At 42.2% G+C, this 17,028-nt stretch overlaps 1 protein-coding gene across 21 annotated transcripts in view; it reads right to left on the bottom strand.

Moving 5' to 3' along the window:
• Positions 1-17,028, bottom strand: part of NRXN3 (neurexin 3) — a 1,439,541-nt gene that overhangs the window by 1,125,773 nt on the left and 296,740 nt on the right. The window lies entirely within an intron of this gene.

Genomic DNA, 17,028 nt, shown 5'->3' with positions numbered 1-17,028 from the left:
AAGTAACAATTATGGAAAGAAGGGGACCAAAAACAGATGTAAGAACAAGTGAGTGGGAACAGCCAAATTCTCTTTCACGACCTTCCCAAAAGGACAAGCTCTCCTGCATGCTCCCATGACTCTACTCAGAGGGGACCGGGGATGAAGCTAATGTGCAGAATGCCAAACTAGTACGTGAATGCAAGGTATTTCTTTCCCTATCCAAGCTTTGGAGCCAGGATCTTTAGAGAAGTCCCAACAGATCTCACTCCCACTTCAAGCTTCTCATTTAAGGCTCTTCCTGGGAGAAAATGCCCCAGATCTGGGTGGGATATCAAGACCCTTCTCCAGCATTAGAGGTATGTTATATAATTCCCCAGGCAAGTACTGTCAGCCAATGTTGTCACAGGCACAACCCCATAGGAGCCTATCAAATCCTGATATACGTTGAATGTGTTGACATTGGTAATCTCATAAAGATGGACTTGTCGTTTGCTCAAAAGCTTTCAGTAAAGACTGTTTGTCAAAAATAAAGGGTAAAAGCAGATGTTGGAGGGTTAGAGCTCTCCTTCAAGGTCCCCTTGGGGAACAGGGTGTACAGGGTTGGGGCATGGGCCCTGGCTCACCTTGCTCCTGCTTCCTAGGGGCCCTGAGTACAGGTCACAGTCATGGAGCTTATTCAGGATGAGTGAAGGCAGTCATCAAACACCCTGAATCTTGCATCTAGTACAGAGCCTTGACTGAGGACCACAGACTAAGCAAACAGAAGTGGGTGCATTGAGAACATTTACTGAGCACTTGCTGTACACCAGGCACAGCTATATTTTACCTTTATCATCTCATTTCATCTTCACAAGAATCCTGTGAGACTATTGACCTCACAGGTGAAGTAACTTGCCCAGTGTCACACACTCTAATACTGCTGATTGAAACTCTTAGACCACCTGGCCTCTAGTGCGAAACTCTCGGGGTCCCTCTCTCCTCTCGGCTATTCCTTCTCAGTCTCCTTTGCTGGATCCCTCTCATCTCCCTGATCTCTAATCCAGGTTGACAAACATTGTCTATAAAAAGCCGGATAGTAAATTTTGTTGGTTTGGCAGGCTGTAAGTCTTTGTCACAACTATTCAACTCTGCAGTTGTAGCTCCAAAGAAGCCACAGACAATAGATAAAGGAATGCAAATGGCTGTATTCCAATAAAACTTCATTTACAAAATGAGACAACAATCCAGCTGCTGTCTGCCAACCCCTACTCTAAACGATGGGTCTCCCCACCCACACCTGGGATCAGCCCTTTGACTTCTTCACTATCTATACTCAAGTCTCCGTGTTCCCATCTAGTCCCAGGCCTCTAAACAATATATGTATGCTAATGACCCCCAAATTCATAACTCCAACCCAGACTTCTCCCTAAACTCATATCTCACACATACAACCATCTAGTTCGTGTCTCCTCTTGAGTATCTCAAAGACACTGAAACTCGAGTCCAAAGCTGAAGCCCTAATTTTAACCCTCCCCCCAAACCTGCTTCTCTCTCAGCTTTCCCCACCTCAGGAAATGACAACTCATCATTCCAGGGCCTCAGGCCAAAAACTTTGACAATGTGCTTGGTGTAAACCTTGCTCCCTCTCTTAAAAAATCCTGTCAGGCTTATCTTCAAAACACACCCAGAACGAGACCTCCTCTCCCACGTCTTTCCCCGCTAACACCAAGGTCCAAGCCACTATCATCACTCACCTGGATCATGACGATAGTTTCCTAACCAGCTTCCCTCCCTTGTCCCCTAAATGCTATTCTCCTCATGCAGCAAAAGCGATCAGCCATTTATAGTATAAATCGGAGCATATCGCTCTCTCCTCAAATCCTTGCGTGGCTCCATCTCACTCCCAGACCCTCTGTAATCTGGCCCTTTAGAGCTCTGACCTCATCTCCACTCTCAGCCTTCCTCTCTGTCCCAGGCACACAGGCTCCTTCCTGTGCCTCCAACACATCAAGCACATTACCCCCTCAAGGTCATTGCACTGGTTGTTTCCTCTGCCTGACACCATCTCCCCTCATATCCTTCTGGCTTAATCTCTGACATCCTCAGGAATGAGCTCAAGTACAGCTTCAACACTGAGGCCTTTCCTGAACTTCTACACAAATTAATCACCCCCTCTCTATTCCCCTTACTCTGTCTTATTTTTCTCCATTGCACTTATCACCACCTGACAATATATTTATTTCTTTTTCATCTGTCTTCCCCACATAGAGCGTCATCTCCATGAGGACTGGGACTTTGTCTGTTTTGCTCACTGCTGGAATCCCTGAACCTAGAGTTGTGCCTGTTATGGAGTAGGTATTCAACATTCTTTAAAATAAATAAAGGAGCATCTAAAAAACCACAAAGAATTGTCATCTCACTTAATTCTGCAACCATTCTCCCAAATAGGCAAGGCATTCCACTGATGAAGAAGCCGAGGCACAGAGTAGAATGACTTGCTGAAAGTAACACAGATCATAGAGGAGTTGACACTAGAACATGGCCCTTCTAACTGAAGGTCCGCTCTGCCTCTCATACAGAATATAAGACACAGAAATTTCTTCTAATGCATGCTTCCAGGGAGAAGGAGGCTATGTGATGAAATTATTTATGTATCTTACCAGATGACTCCCAAAGCAGTGCTTATCAAGTCATTTCACCAGCGCCTGTCCACATCACAAAGAATGAGAGTACACGCCACTGATCCTGGTTGAGAACAGGAGAGATGAGTAGAGCTAGCAGGGAGCCAGTCGAGAAAGAAGAAGGGATGGTGTGCGTTGGATTCTCATCCCCTTCCTTTAGAGCAGTGATTTTCAGCCTTTTGGACCATAGTCTTTTTAGAACTTCTAAAGATTTGGAAGATCATTACAGGAGATAAGTTGCATTTTAGATCTACGGACAGAGAAAATACTGACGACAAAAAGCTGATGTAAACTCAGTATCACTTTTACACGAATTCTTTGATTAATCTCCCAACAGCATCTACAAACAACTGAGAAAAAATATTACACATTAACACTCAGACCAACAGCCCACATACGTGAAACATCATCTACTTCTCTGAGAGGTATCATGGGTTAGTGATTAGGTGGGTGGCTCTGGAGCGAGATGATGTGGATTTTAACCATGACCTCACCTCCTAATAGTGGAGAGACACTGGACAATTTACTTCATTCCTCTGTGTCTCAGTCTCCTCATCTGTAAGGGGAGTAAAATGCTATCAGCTTCACTGGGTTACTGAATTGAATGAGTAAATACAAGAAAGTTCTTAGAACAGTGCCTGGCATATAGTAGATATTCAATAAATGGGAACTGTATTATTTGGGGCAGACAATGTGCTATGTTTGGAAGATCCACAGTCCAACTGCAGTAACCTCCCAGCCCCAGAGGACCCAAAAGCCCACAGCATGGGAACCACTGCCCTAGAGCAATGATTGTCAACAAATGAGACAAGGAGAATGGGCATGTCCAGCCTTAAAGCCATACTGGGAGATCCCATGACTTACCATGTGCATCATAGTCCAGGATAGTTTTCAAGGCACAAAGCTAATTCACTGTAGAGATGCCCAGAACCAATTCTATTTCATTTCTACTTTCTGCAAGCTGTGATTTCTAGCACTGTGTTCATTAGGACCTGATTCTATTACAACAAAACAATGGTAGCTGTCCCCTGGTATTTCTTATAAAGGGATTTTGTATCTGTTTGTAACCAATAGAAACTTTATTAGTAGATTTAATAAGTTGAGAGCTTAATACTCCATGTCAGTGGGAACTAGTAATACTTTTTTTAAGTGCATTGGGATTTTTTCATTATAAACAAATTTTTCATTATAACTATATAGTAATTATTAAAAATTTTGGAAATGTAAAAAGAAGAAAATAATCATCCATAGTTTTCCTTTCCCTTATGCCCCAACTCTATTAAAATTTTGGTGAACTTCAGGAAGATTAAGTCTTAACTCTATATTCTGGTTTGTCATCTTCCCGAGAACATTATTGCTCTGGACCTCTGTGGAATTGATCTCTCAAGCTTTGATGAGTCGGTTTGACAGCCCTAAATGGGCCGCAAAGGTGGCAGGAAGGGAAAGTGCTTTCTCTGTTGTGCATGCTTGTATCCCAGAGGCCTTGATCAGAACCACAGGGTGCCTTGCAGGAGGGTCACCAGTGGGAGCTCAGCAACATTTCCAGCCAATCCCATGTGCGAAGTCCAAGTGGGGTGCAATAAACATATGCACATGTGTCTGTGTATACCTGGAAACTTTCTAGAAGGAACTATATGAAATTGATGATGGTTATTACCGCTAAAGAACAGAACTGAATGTCTAGGGTAAATGAGATCTTCTTTGCATTGTATTTATTTTCATTTACTTTATAACAAACATTTATAAAGCTTCCTATATCACATATTATATTACGTGTGTGGATGATTCTCCTGATAATAAAACTTAAAGAAAGATGCTGCCTAATGATAAGATAAAGAATCAACATGGCTGCTTCTCTCTCAGGAGAGTGACCTAAGCAGTAAGGAGGAGGGGCTGTGATGGAGAGGAGAACACACCATAAATTGCAGATGTGCTTTTAAAAATGCAGGGCAAGCTGACTGGAGGCTGCTTGAAACCTCCCAGGCTCCCTAAACTCCAGATGTCCAAAATCCTAAAGTGTCTCTCTTACACCCTATGGATGAGAGCAGCCCTAGGCTCAGCCACAAATGCCCTGTACTGTCTCTCCTGCAAGGGAGACACTTGTTTTCTATACTCTAGCCTTACAGGTAACGGACATAAGAACATCAAGCAGGATGCTGTGGAAATTAAGAAGCACCTTACGGAGGACAGATATTGGATCAAAGAAAGGTACAAGCAGACCTTAATGAGGAGATGCTAATACTGAGAACTTTTAAGCCCTACCAGGGTTGGTCCCAGGATGGGCTGAGCTCACGTGTGAGCAAAGGATGAATTGCAACAGGTGTGTGCACCTTTGAAGTTGAATCCTGCTCTTTCTCTTCAGTGCCTCCTGCTCTAGAAGAACCAGGCTTCTAATAAGCCATCATGCGGGATGCACAACCTAGTCAATGGTACATTCTCAGAGTATATGTGTGCACAGTGAAACCACTGCAATATCAGAGGGCAGAGGAAGAAATTTCAATAAAATGTCCCTGTCTCCAGAGAAGGAAATATATGCTTAAGCAGGAAAAATTTAAAAAGAATGTCTGCGTGTACATAGAAGAGTATTTTTATAAACCTGTAGAGGAGACATTAAGAGCAAGTCCAGTTAGACTAAGTTAGCATTAGGTCAATAGTTTACATTACATAGTAAGTTTGAGATCTTGGTCAAGTAGCTCTCTAAGCCTCAATTTCTTTAGCTGTAAAAATGGAGTGAAACATCTAATTTGTAGGATCAAATGAAAAGCTTAAGTAAGATACTTTACAGACTTTAACAGAGCACGTAGCATATAGTACATGTTTTATAAATGTTGGTCATTATTGTTCTGTTTATAGAGGAGTATGTGATGGGGGTGTCATGGTAAGACATTGAAGACAAACAGAACTTTCTCCTTTTTCAAGGACTAAGGATGTAAGCATTCCAATATACAGATAAGGTGACTCCAACCCAAGATGAAAGAAACATCCCTTTGGGACCTTAAGCCCTGGCCTGGGCCCAAGGCAGGGCTTCTACTTTCTGTGTACAGTGATCAAACCCACCAGTGTGAGCCATGTATATGGTGAGTGGCTCTCAGGTGGGTGGGAAAGGACTCAGGCAACAGGGCACTGTTTGAGATTCTTTTCTACCAACATTTTCCAGTCACACCTCCCATGGGTCTGCACTGGGTGCTAAGGGGAGCCCAAGAGTGAATAAATCCTGACCTGCATCAAATTGGGAATAGGATCACATATGTGCAGAACACTGAACTGGATGCCAATGGTGAGGGAGAAAGGACAGAGAAGGACATCAGAGGTAGTTTTTCCACTGCAAGGAGCTCACAGTTGAGCTGGAGCTAGAGAGAGAATGTCCCTCAGGAGCCAACTAAAGAGCATTTCAGAGAGGAAGAATGAGTCCACAACTACAAATGATCACAGTGTCAGCTGAAGGTGAGTGCTAAACAGCAGAGAGAGGGGTAAGTTGAGGGTAGGCATGAAAACCAGTGCTTAAAGAGCTCTGGGCTCTGAATTCAGGCTGGTAACAGCAGACAGGGTGGGCAAGCTGGCATGGGTGCATTTCAGCAGTTGCCAAGGTGTCCCTACCTCCCAACACTCATCATGGGCTCCAGTGGTACCACTGGCTCCTTTGCTCCTTCTTTGGGGCAAGAGCAACCCAGAAATGGTAGGGAAATATTAAAGACTCTCATATAAGATGCTCCTGCCAGTCCAACATAGGTATTGCAGTTAATAAATATAGCAGCACCAACAATTAGCATTCAAAGACCACTTACCATATGCTGGTATGGTTTTCAATGTTTTCTTAGTACTAACTCATTTAATCTTCCTAATAAGCCTGTGAGATAGATGCTATTATGCTATTATTACTGTACTTTTTTCAGAAGAGGAAACGGGCATAGAGAGGTTAAGTAAGAAGCTGGGATGACTTTGAAGAACTTTTTGACAAATGTGTGCTGCTGTCATTCACAATTCCTTCTCGTGCCCCATGCTAGTTATTTTCTCGCCAGAGCTGCAGGTGAAGGTGCAAACTGTAGCTGTGAGACTTAACAAAACTAAACAATTTAGGTGAGCTTTCATACTCTTACCTCTGTCTCATTATTAGCACTCTCTTCCAGAGAACTGAGATAATGGAGCACAGACCCTGTCCTTGACACTATGGGGCCACCATGTTGACTTCAAGCAGGGTAATAAGTTGCACATTGCTGGTTTTCTCCTCATACTGCCATGTGCCTCCAGCACATCTCCTTGCCCTTTGGCTCTATCGGTTCCTTTTTTACTGACCCTCCCACCACCACCTCCCCAAATGTCTTAATGCACAGCCATGAGCATCTCACTGTGGTCTTAAACAATCACTAGCAGTTAAATCGGAGTTGGGACACAAGTTGGAAATGGGGCTGCGGTTTTCTTAGCTAGAGAAGTGAAGTGGAGAAGGCTGCACTTCACCCTAAGGGAGATATTAATTGAACTAGTTTTATCAAAATCTATTTATTCAGTTTCAGTGACACGCTTGTGTTAAACTGGCTGTAACTGAGCACTTTGTCATCAAGAAGCAGCCAACAACCATCTTAGGGCACTTCCTAAGTACTCTTAAGTAAGTCACCCTAGTAGATGGGGCCCAGGTGCATGTGTGCATGCCAAGAGAGCATGTGTCTGGTACATGTGGGATTGTGGGTAAATAGTGACAATTGTATTATGCTTGAATCCTAGTGCAAACAAGCATATGTTGCTAGAGTCCACCTGGACACAGAACACCTAGACCCTTGCTGACCAGATGAAAGTCTCTGAATTCTTCAACTGTCTGGCAGTTCCCCTTGCACCTGCAAAAACTCAGCTCCAGGGCAGTCTTTCTCTGCAAGCCCACTGGCACAAAGAAGAATAAACACCATGGAAGCACTAGGGAAGAGAACCTATAAATGCTTATTTTTTAGGGGCTTGCATCCCTCCTCTTATTGCCTAGAGAAGCAGCTCCAGGTCCCAGTCTCTTTGTACCCACTGACTTACGTCCATTTCTGAGTATCTATTTCCTCTGCGATCCAAAAATCCTTAAAGAAATCCCTAAGAAGGTAAAAGGTACTAAGGTAGCAATAGCAACATGTTTCTGGGCCCCAAATGCTTCAATTTAACATCTGACTTTGGCTCAGAACAATATGCCCAAGACACCAACATCAAAGGCTCTCCAAAGTATGTTTCTCACTTCCTCATCACCATAGCAATATTTGAGCCATTCCCTACTCTCCAGAGGAATAACTAACATTTTCTTTCCCTTTTTGGATATCCTAGAAACAGTGCTCACGTGAAACAGAAACAAGACAGAGGGCAAGCAGGAAACAACTCCATGACTCATTTCCAAGCAGAACAACCCATCATTTCAATGGACTGAAGCCCATGCCCTGGTCTCCCAACCAATCCCCAGATTTTTAGAATCACTCTAGTATAGGTGAGCTCCAGGAAAGAATACTCTGTCACAGTGACCCACCCTCAGTTGCCTCATAGTAAGGAATTTAAGCAATCTAATCAATTTTTAGTTAGTGCCATCAAGTTGATTCCGACTCCCAGCAACCTGGTGGACAGCAGAGCAGAACCCCGCTTGATCCTTTTGCACCATGCTCTCGTCTTCCAGCACTATATCAGACAATGCTCCACTGCTATTCATAGGGTTTTCATGGCCAGTTTTTTGCAAGTTAGGGGCCAGGTCCTTCTTCCTAGTCTGCCTTAGTCTGGAAGCTCCGCTGAAACCCGTGTGCCATGGGTGACCCTGCTGGTATTTGAAATACTGGTGGCATAGCTTTCAGCATCACAGCAACATGGTATGACAACGGACAGACGTGGTGTGGTTCCCTGACTGGGAAACAATCCCAGGTCACGGTGGTGAGAGCGCCAAATCTTAGCCACTGGATCACCAATTTAGAGGTCTCTAAAAAGCTTATCTGATTCTATCCTAAATCTGCAGAGCTTACCTTTGTATATACTAAGTAATTAATATAATTACATAGAATCCATGTGATACCTATGATAAATTATGTGCCCAGAACTCAGGATGTATCCACTTGGGATCCTTAATACGATTTAACAGATAAAATCCACTATTTACCCGAATCATTCGTCAAATTTTAAGCCATGATAATTTATGCATTCAGACTTTATATGTATATGCCCACTACACTCACATAGCAGGCTTGGACGACTCAATCATTTTTAGAAATATTCTTAATTTCCCTATGAACCCACAAAAAGCAAAGCACTCTTGCAAAACCAAACCAAACCAAACTACCAATGCTACTTGGAAACAAACAATCAAACAAAAGACAGCTGGGCCCCAGAGGTCGCATTGTGGTATTGTCTCCCAGGAGCATTAAACCAGGAATCAGCAGAACTGGGCTGTAGTCACAGTTCTGCAATTATTTATCTGTAGGATAGGCAGCAAATCATTTAACTTCTCTGACTCTCAATTTTTGTACACAATGTTAAAGTTTTTTTAACTCACTCATAATTCCTCTGCACAGACATATACTAAAATATTAACAGTGGTTAATTCCTTCCAGCCTTTTCTCTAGGCAAATTTTTATCTACATCCGTGTCTTCACCCACACACATAATAGCTATATCCTTGGGACAACATTGCGTAAAAAATAAGATTGAATTCTCAGTCTTTTCTGGCTCTAAAAAATTCTGAGATTCTGGGAATAATGAGGACTAACAATTTCCCTACTGCTGGGGTAGGTGGCAGAGCTAAAAGACAAGTAGTAAATGCCTGCGAACTCAGGATGGTTGGGGAAAGGGCTTTTATGGGTCACTGAATATTCCAGATAGCTAAGAGTTGGTCAGCACAGGTGTAAAGTAAAGTGGGCAGAAGGAACCGGATGAGGGGATAAGTAGACCAGAGACTAGGGCAGCTTGGGGGGCACTCTGCAGGGAAAGATTCAGCACAAAGAGAAAACGTGCAGCCCAGGGAACAGGTAGAGAGGCCAATCAAAACAGCCAAGCTGGAGAATCATAAATCACTCCCAGAATCAGCCAGGGTAAAGAGAACTGGAAAACCGCCAAGTCTTTCACACCATTGGTGGGGCTGGTTCAGGCTTTCTCAAGAGCAATCTGGAAACATTTATCATGAGCCTTAAAAATAAAGAAGCATACCTTTTGGCCCAGTCAGAGAGATTGAAAATTTAGCCCTAATTTTTTACTCTTCTTGAATCCATGACTTTGCCATGCATCCTCCAACTGAATAAGGCAGAATGCCCTGACCTTTGACACTGGGCTCAGTCACATGACTCACTTCGCGATATTAGTAAATGTGAGACAAGCAGGGACTTGAAAAGCACATAGAAGAATGAGCTTGCCGTGTCTCTGCCAATGACACGAGAACATGCCTGAGGCGGCTTGCTGGAGAACAATAGCAAAGCAAAGCCAAGTTCCCTCAGTCACCCCAACCCCACCTAGCCTGGATCAGCTGACGGCCAGCCAAGCAACACCCAGGCTTGAGAGCAAGTCCAGCCAAGATCAGCCGAGCTAGCTAGTGGATGCCCAGCTGACTCCAGTCACGTGAACAACAATGCTTATTGTTTATGCCACAAAGGTTTTGTTTGTTCTGTAGCATTACTGTGGTAAGAGAACTAATATTCCCATCAGCTTCACATCTAAGAATCGTCCAAAATAAATCGTCATGGATATAAACAAAGATTTTGCTATGTTTGCTTATCACAACTATATACATGGTATATCAAAAATATAGAAACAACTTACATGACAATAAGAGGGAATTAATTATATCATGCTACATCTGTACCACCCAGCCACTGGATGTTGTAGGAAAGCATTTACTAAAATGAAAAAATATTTACTATGTATTAAATTGATCATCAAACTATACATAGAATGTCTCATATTTGTAAATATGTATAACTAAAAGAAAAGACTGAAGCATAAACACTAAAACATTAGTAGTTGTTTTCTCTGGGTGGTGTGATTATGGGAGATTTTTATATCCTTGATTTTGTTTATGTGTCATTTCTACAGTAAATGCACATCTTTAGAAAGATTTTTTAAAGTACTGTTGAAAATTAAGAAGAAAGCCCTCAGTAGAAAAGGCCATGGTGTTGTTCACAGAAACAAGAGGGAAGAATTGAGATGGATAAATCTGGACTGATACCAATCAGAACCAATGCCACAGAAATGGAGGAGACACATGCTGGCAGAAAAGGTCTGATCAGGGCGAGAGCTACTCTTTCCCCTGACTCTCCCCATGTCCTCCTTTTTAATTTGGGGTGGGGAGAAAAAGGACAGCTGCATTATTAATGCATTAATTATGAAAATATTCTGTGCACGACTAATACATGTCAAACCATCCTCATGCCAAATTGAAAAATGACATTTTTACTTCATGAATATTGCTCCATCAGTGACATTTATTGTACGTTTCCAATCTTGCAACAGTGAATGTCAGGTCAACTATCAAGCGTTTGCATTCCTTCCACTTTATTTCCTATTTTAAAGCAGTAGGCTGTCACTGTTAATTGGGATGCAAAGTCAGATTGCACTCGGAGAATTCGAGGCCTCTCGCTTCCTGAACATCTTGCTTTGGTTCCTGGAAAACTACACTGCACCAGGGCTGTCTGTCTATCCCAGTCTTGTTGTTTATCCTATTTAAAGTTGAAATCACCACCACCACCCTAGCCCATACTCTCTCTACATTTTGTTTCATTTTTCTTCAGAGCACTCATCATTACCTAGAATACTATATATTTGTTTATTTTGTGGATTGCTTATCACTCTCCGTTAGAATATAAACTCTCTGAGGTCAGGAATCTTTGTTTCATCCACTGCTACATTCCCAGCACCTGGAATAACCCTAGCATGTAGTAGGTGTTCAATGAACATTTGTTGAATGAATGAATAAATGAACTTCTTTGCATGAGTGTACTTCTTGGAATCCCCAGAGGGGAAGTGTTCTAGACAAAAATTTTATCCCATTTAAGCCATCCAATGATTTTCTGAATCCCAAGTTATTAGTCTTACAAAATGGACTTTTTAAAAAGCTGTATCGTTCAGGTACTCATTTTTCAGCTTCCATTTCATGTACACGCTTGAAACCTCTCAAATGCAATCCCCCAAACCTGTGATGTGTCTGTTGTATTACTGTCCCATAGTCACTCATTGATCACCAGTTCTCAACTTCCATGTTTCCTAGAAATTTTCACCAGTTTCCAACTACTTAGTTCCTAAGGCAACAAACAAGCATTTACTCATAATCTACTATGTGTTCTTCACTGGACAAGGGAGGAACAAAGAGGAAAAAGCATAGCCTCTGATGACAAAAGTGTAAAATATAGTTGGGAGAAAAGAGAACTCTGGATGTGACGCCATCTGGAAGTTCTGCTGCAATTTCAAACTTGCTATGCCCAAAACTGAACTTACTATATATCTACCAAACCTTCTCCCCTAGCATTTTCTTATCAACGTGGCACATCATCAATAATATTAATTATTTTAATAAAACCACGAGTCTTTATTATTTAGTAAAAAACATTTTATCAATGATCACATTGATTATAATCATAGTAGTCATAAAAAAGATAAACCATAATTTTTTACCAATAAGGAAATCAAAAAGAAAACGAAAAGTGTTTTGTATGTTTAAGAAATACAGAATATGTGCATGTGTGTGTGTGTGTGTGTGTGTAAAGGTTCAAATCAGTAAATTTGTGTTCAATGAATAAATATCAAACAACGGCAAACTGCATAAAATAATTCAAGGCAAATAATCACTCAGCACCCAAGATTGAAGGAATTTGGGAGCTCTCAGGAAGGGAGATGAAACACGCTGGGCCACTGAACACCTAGCACCATGCCAGCAGTTACAGATGACACACAGAAAAAGACATTCCCTTGCCATGCCATCTCCAAGGGCTGGGAAGCCACATGGCACCATTTTCATGGCATATTTCCAGGAAATACCATTCTTCTTCTCAAAAAGACATCAGATTTTTAAAATAAACCTACATTTAATTAATGTAAAGAACTGTCCTTTATATTGAAAGAATGTCTTTCCTACATTTTGGAGTTAAAATGACCCTTTCTTTTATGATACAGTGGCAATAACAGTTGATAAAATGTTCTTTTAAAAAATAACCCTTAGTTGACAATATCATGTTGGTCAACATGATTAATTCTAAAATACTATTTTGAAACTCAAAAGTTAGACAATCATGACTCTAAACAACCCCCCACCACCAACGGTGGAATTTTGACCATAGGAAAAGGTATCCACTAATGATCTTAGGATATAGGTGTGAATGTGCCTGCAACCAAACTCTGATTTATTACATCATTAAATGTAGACAGAGAAGTTAGGAGAGCACTCATATAGAAAACATTCCCTCTAAGGAAATGAGAAGTCTCCACAATCTAAAATAACCATGAAAAGCTCCTGGACTGGTCTGACCCAAGAGAAGGTTTGGTTTCAGGTCTAAGTTCAGAGGGCAGCCCATCACGGCCTCTGGGAACTGAACACACCAGAGATTTCCCTGTGGAGGCAGCCAGGGCCCTGGCATCTTGACACATTGAAGGTGGGCAGGCTCTCTAGACCCAGTTACCTAGTGGCCATGAGAAGGCCAGCTACCTTCCATGTATGTGGCTCTCTGACACACAAAAGAGCAAGTGAGGGGAGGGGGGCAGGGGTGGAGAGTGAGCTTGGGATGGAAAAGACAGGAGGAGAGAAGCAACAGGAAAGAGTGCAGTCAGGCAGCTCAACATCACATCAGTAGAAACACAGGACGTGATCTGTAATTACTTTCCCCCCAACTCTGTTCATGTTTTACAAAGCAGTACTGACACTTGAACAAAGAGCCTTGAAAGAGCAGGCAGGAGCGAGGTATGTAAATAGCTGGCATCATGGATCTACCCACAGCCTTTTCCAAAAAGCAAAGAAGACAGTGGTACCAGCTTCCCAATAAACATACCGCAAGGAGCAAATGTGTAAGTTTGGCAGCACATATATTCATTCAGCAAAAAGAACGTTGCATTGTGAGCCCTTCAGTTCACAGGTTGGGGAGGTGATAACTCAGTGGGTTATTTGCAAGTGAGAGGAAAGAAGAGAGAGGTTTATAAAAGCAGCCAAAAATCTACAGTATATACCCTGTTCTAGTACAGAATTATCATATGGTTCATTTGGGCCTCGAGGAATCTCAAGACCAACATGCACATTATGTTGTGTTGAGTAATTGTGTGTGTTAGTGTAAGATTAAGTGGATTTTTCCCTCTATACCTCTACTCATTTTCAACACCAGAATCAAAAGAAATGATGTCCTTAAATAACTGTCAATGTCTAACATCTAATAAATGATCAATGTTTGTTGAGTTGAAAAGACTTGAAATGGAGACCACAGCCAAGCTGTACTCCAAACAGAACCCTATTCAACAACCTTTTATCTTGTTTTCTCATCCATTTTGGGGTACCTACCTTGCCCACAAAATGGATATTTATCTCCAAAAGGCAACTAAAGATGCACATAAAACTGAAAATTAATTTTTGTCTTCTAAGTTCAAATATAAAATCAGGTCTCCAATCATCAGTCTTGGTCAATTTTACCTCCTAAATATTTCTTCCTCTCTCCTCTCATCTCCACCCTCACTTCTTCAGATAACTGCTCCTCATTAGTCTCTCTGCCTTGAGTTACTCCTCCTCTAATCCATGCTCCAGATGGTGGTCAGTCATCTTTAATATAGTTTGTGATATGTCACTTTACTACTCTAAAAACGATCATTGGCTCTACATCATTTACTGTGTGAAATAGAAAAGGATTTGATGAAAGATCTTGAGAGTCATACGTGGAAGATGAGTAGAAATGCCAGGAGGCTTCCACAACAGCAAGGATGATGTTCCAGGAACAGCCTAATGGGGTCCTCTGCTGCTGGCACTGCCACCACTGCACCCCAGATGGGCTGCAGCCCCCACCCCTCTCCACCTCACCGCCATCACCAGAGTGAGTTCTTCCTCCCATTTGCTGAGCCTGGCTCACGTGGTTCTCTGAGGCTGGGAAAAGTGAAACTAAGCTTTTGGGTTTCAGTAATAGAATAAGGGTCCTGTCTCCCTTTCAGACTTACACTGGTGAACTCTTCAAACACAGAATGGGGGTCAACTACTGCGCAGCTTTGAAAAATCACAAATACAATCACTTAAATTGTAAGCTAGTCTTTGTCTGCCTGTCTCTCTCTCAGAACACAGTAAGCACAGCAAGGATCCACTCACACTTACCGCATTTCCTTAGCCCTCAACACAGCACTTGACCAGACAGAGAGGAATGAAGACCCTACTGTCTCTTTTTGCCAGAGTTCTGTAAGATAGAATACTAGCCGAGTGCTGCTGGAGAACTGCCTAGCCTCCCAGAGTTGCATAATGGGCTTAAATTTAGAACTAGAATTAACCTGACAGAATTCCCTGCATTTCCCATCTGATCTTCAAGCAAAGCCCTAAAAAGCCCTACAGCTTTAAAAACCCTAAATGGGTAGAATGGCTCCAAGAAAAATCATTCCACCTTACACAGTATCCACTATGTGCCAGGTGTTCTACAGACGGTAAATAACTCATTTAACGCCATAAACATTGTTATGGAGTGAATGTTTATATTCCCCAGAATTCATATGTTGAAATCCCAACCCCCAAAGGGATGGCAGTAGGAACCAAGGCCTTTGGAAAGCAATTAGGGGATGAGAGTGAGCCCTCATGAATGGGATTAGTGTCCTTATAAGAAGAGAAATGATTTTTCTCTGGGTCATGTGAGGACAGCTGATCTGCCAGTGCCTTGATCTTGGACTTTCCAGCCTCCACAACGGTGAGGAATAAACATTTGTTGTTTAAGCCACCAAGTCCATGAACTAAGACAAATCCTCTGAAATAGGTACGATCCCCATTTTCAGATGAGGAAACCTACATGTGTGGAACTGGAAAACGGGCGCTTGTCCTTGAGGCCAGTGCTACTGAAAGTGTGGTCCCTGGATATCAGCACCTCTTGAGAAACTGTTAAAACTGCAAGTCATAGGTTCTACCACAGACCTGCTGAATCTGAATCTCTGAAGGAGGGGCCCAGCAATCTACAGTTTAACAAGCTTCTCTGGTATTTCTTATGCCCACTAAAATTTGACAGCCACTACTCTACAGCAGTGTTTCCAGAAGTGTGGTACACTTTCCTTCGAGGGCATGACACACTTGCCACACGGACAAACTTCTTAAAAAATTTAGCTGTTAGGTATTCATTTTAATATGTATTGGGTAAAAAAACCTGGCTCATACATTGAACCCATGATTTCACAGACATACTGCTTAAGATGATGCCAAATCTACTTAAGTCAAAGGAGAGAATGAGTATTAAAAAAAAACCCAATATAGTTGCAGGAAACTATGGTAAAAACAGTGAAACTGATACATAAATTACTAAATTCTGGGATACATTTCATACCTCCAGTCCCAGCTGTAAATCAGAGATGAGAACATTAGCCCTGCTTCTACATGGGCTTCTTCCAAGATCCACCACCCTTTCTAAAATCTCCTCCACCTAATACCTTAATTTAACCTTAGAACCTTTGTCCATGCCTTTCAACCCAAAGTAAAATAAAGAGAGAGAAGGAAGTTTGTAGGTCCTTCTCTGACAGGATGAGAGCTTGAGAACCCTGAATGAAAGAGATGATGAAGGAGGAAAGACTATAAAAATGGAAGAGGGCTCAGCACTGGAAGGCTGCAGGTAACAAAGACAAACGTCTGCCATCTCCCCCAATTATTGGTCCCAGTGTCACTCACCACCCATCCCTGGGCTCTATTGGCAAAAGGACCTCCAGCTGGCAGGATTAAAATGGGAAGGGGCAGTCAGAGCTGACATCATAATTTTTCTACTACTAATAATAATGCTTGCTTCCTATTATTATTCATACTAAAGTCATTTAAATCCCACTCAATAAGAGGTTTAACAAGCCCATTAAGAACAGGAAATCTATTTCCTGCCTGGCACTGTTTACGCACATCACTAGGAGACGCTCGCTGGCTGGGGGAGCCCCATTAGCTCTAACCAAGAGTCTTGGCAGGAGCTCATGGAGGAAAATAAATCCCTCCAGTAGAATTACTATGTGGTCAGTGAGGTCATAGCTCCCGTCTGGCTGGGCTGTATTCTAAGCTGAAGATCCAGAGAAGCACCAAGATCACTCTATAGTTATGTTAGAGACAGGGATCTTCCTCCTGAAGCCAGTCTACCAGCATTTCCAGCTCCGAGGAAAGCTGAGAAGTAATAAGGGCCAGTTTATCATCTACCTTCTTAGACACTCTTCCTCTCTCATAACTGGACCATATTCCTTACTCTCATCTGGTTCTTCCTATTCTTCTTCCTCCAGA

The sequence above is a fragment of the Equus asinus genome, chromosome 7 (assembly GCF_041296235.1).
Source record: "Equus asinus isolate D_3611 breed Donkey chromosome 7, EquAss-T2T_v2, whole genome shotgun sequence".
NCBI classification, from domain to species: domain Eukaryota; kingdom Metazoa; phylum Chordata; class Mammalia; order Perissodactyla; family Equidae; genus Equus; species Equus asinus.
Note: the sequence above shows the minus strand (reverse complement) of the source record. Positions and strands in the feature narration are given on the sequence as shown.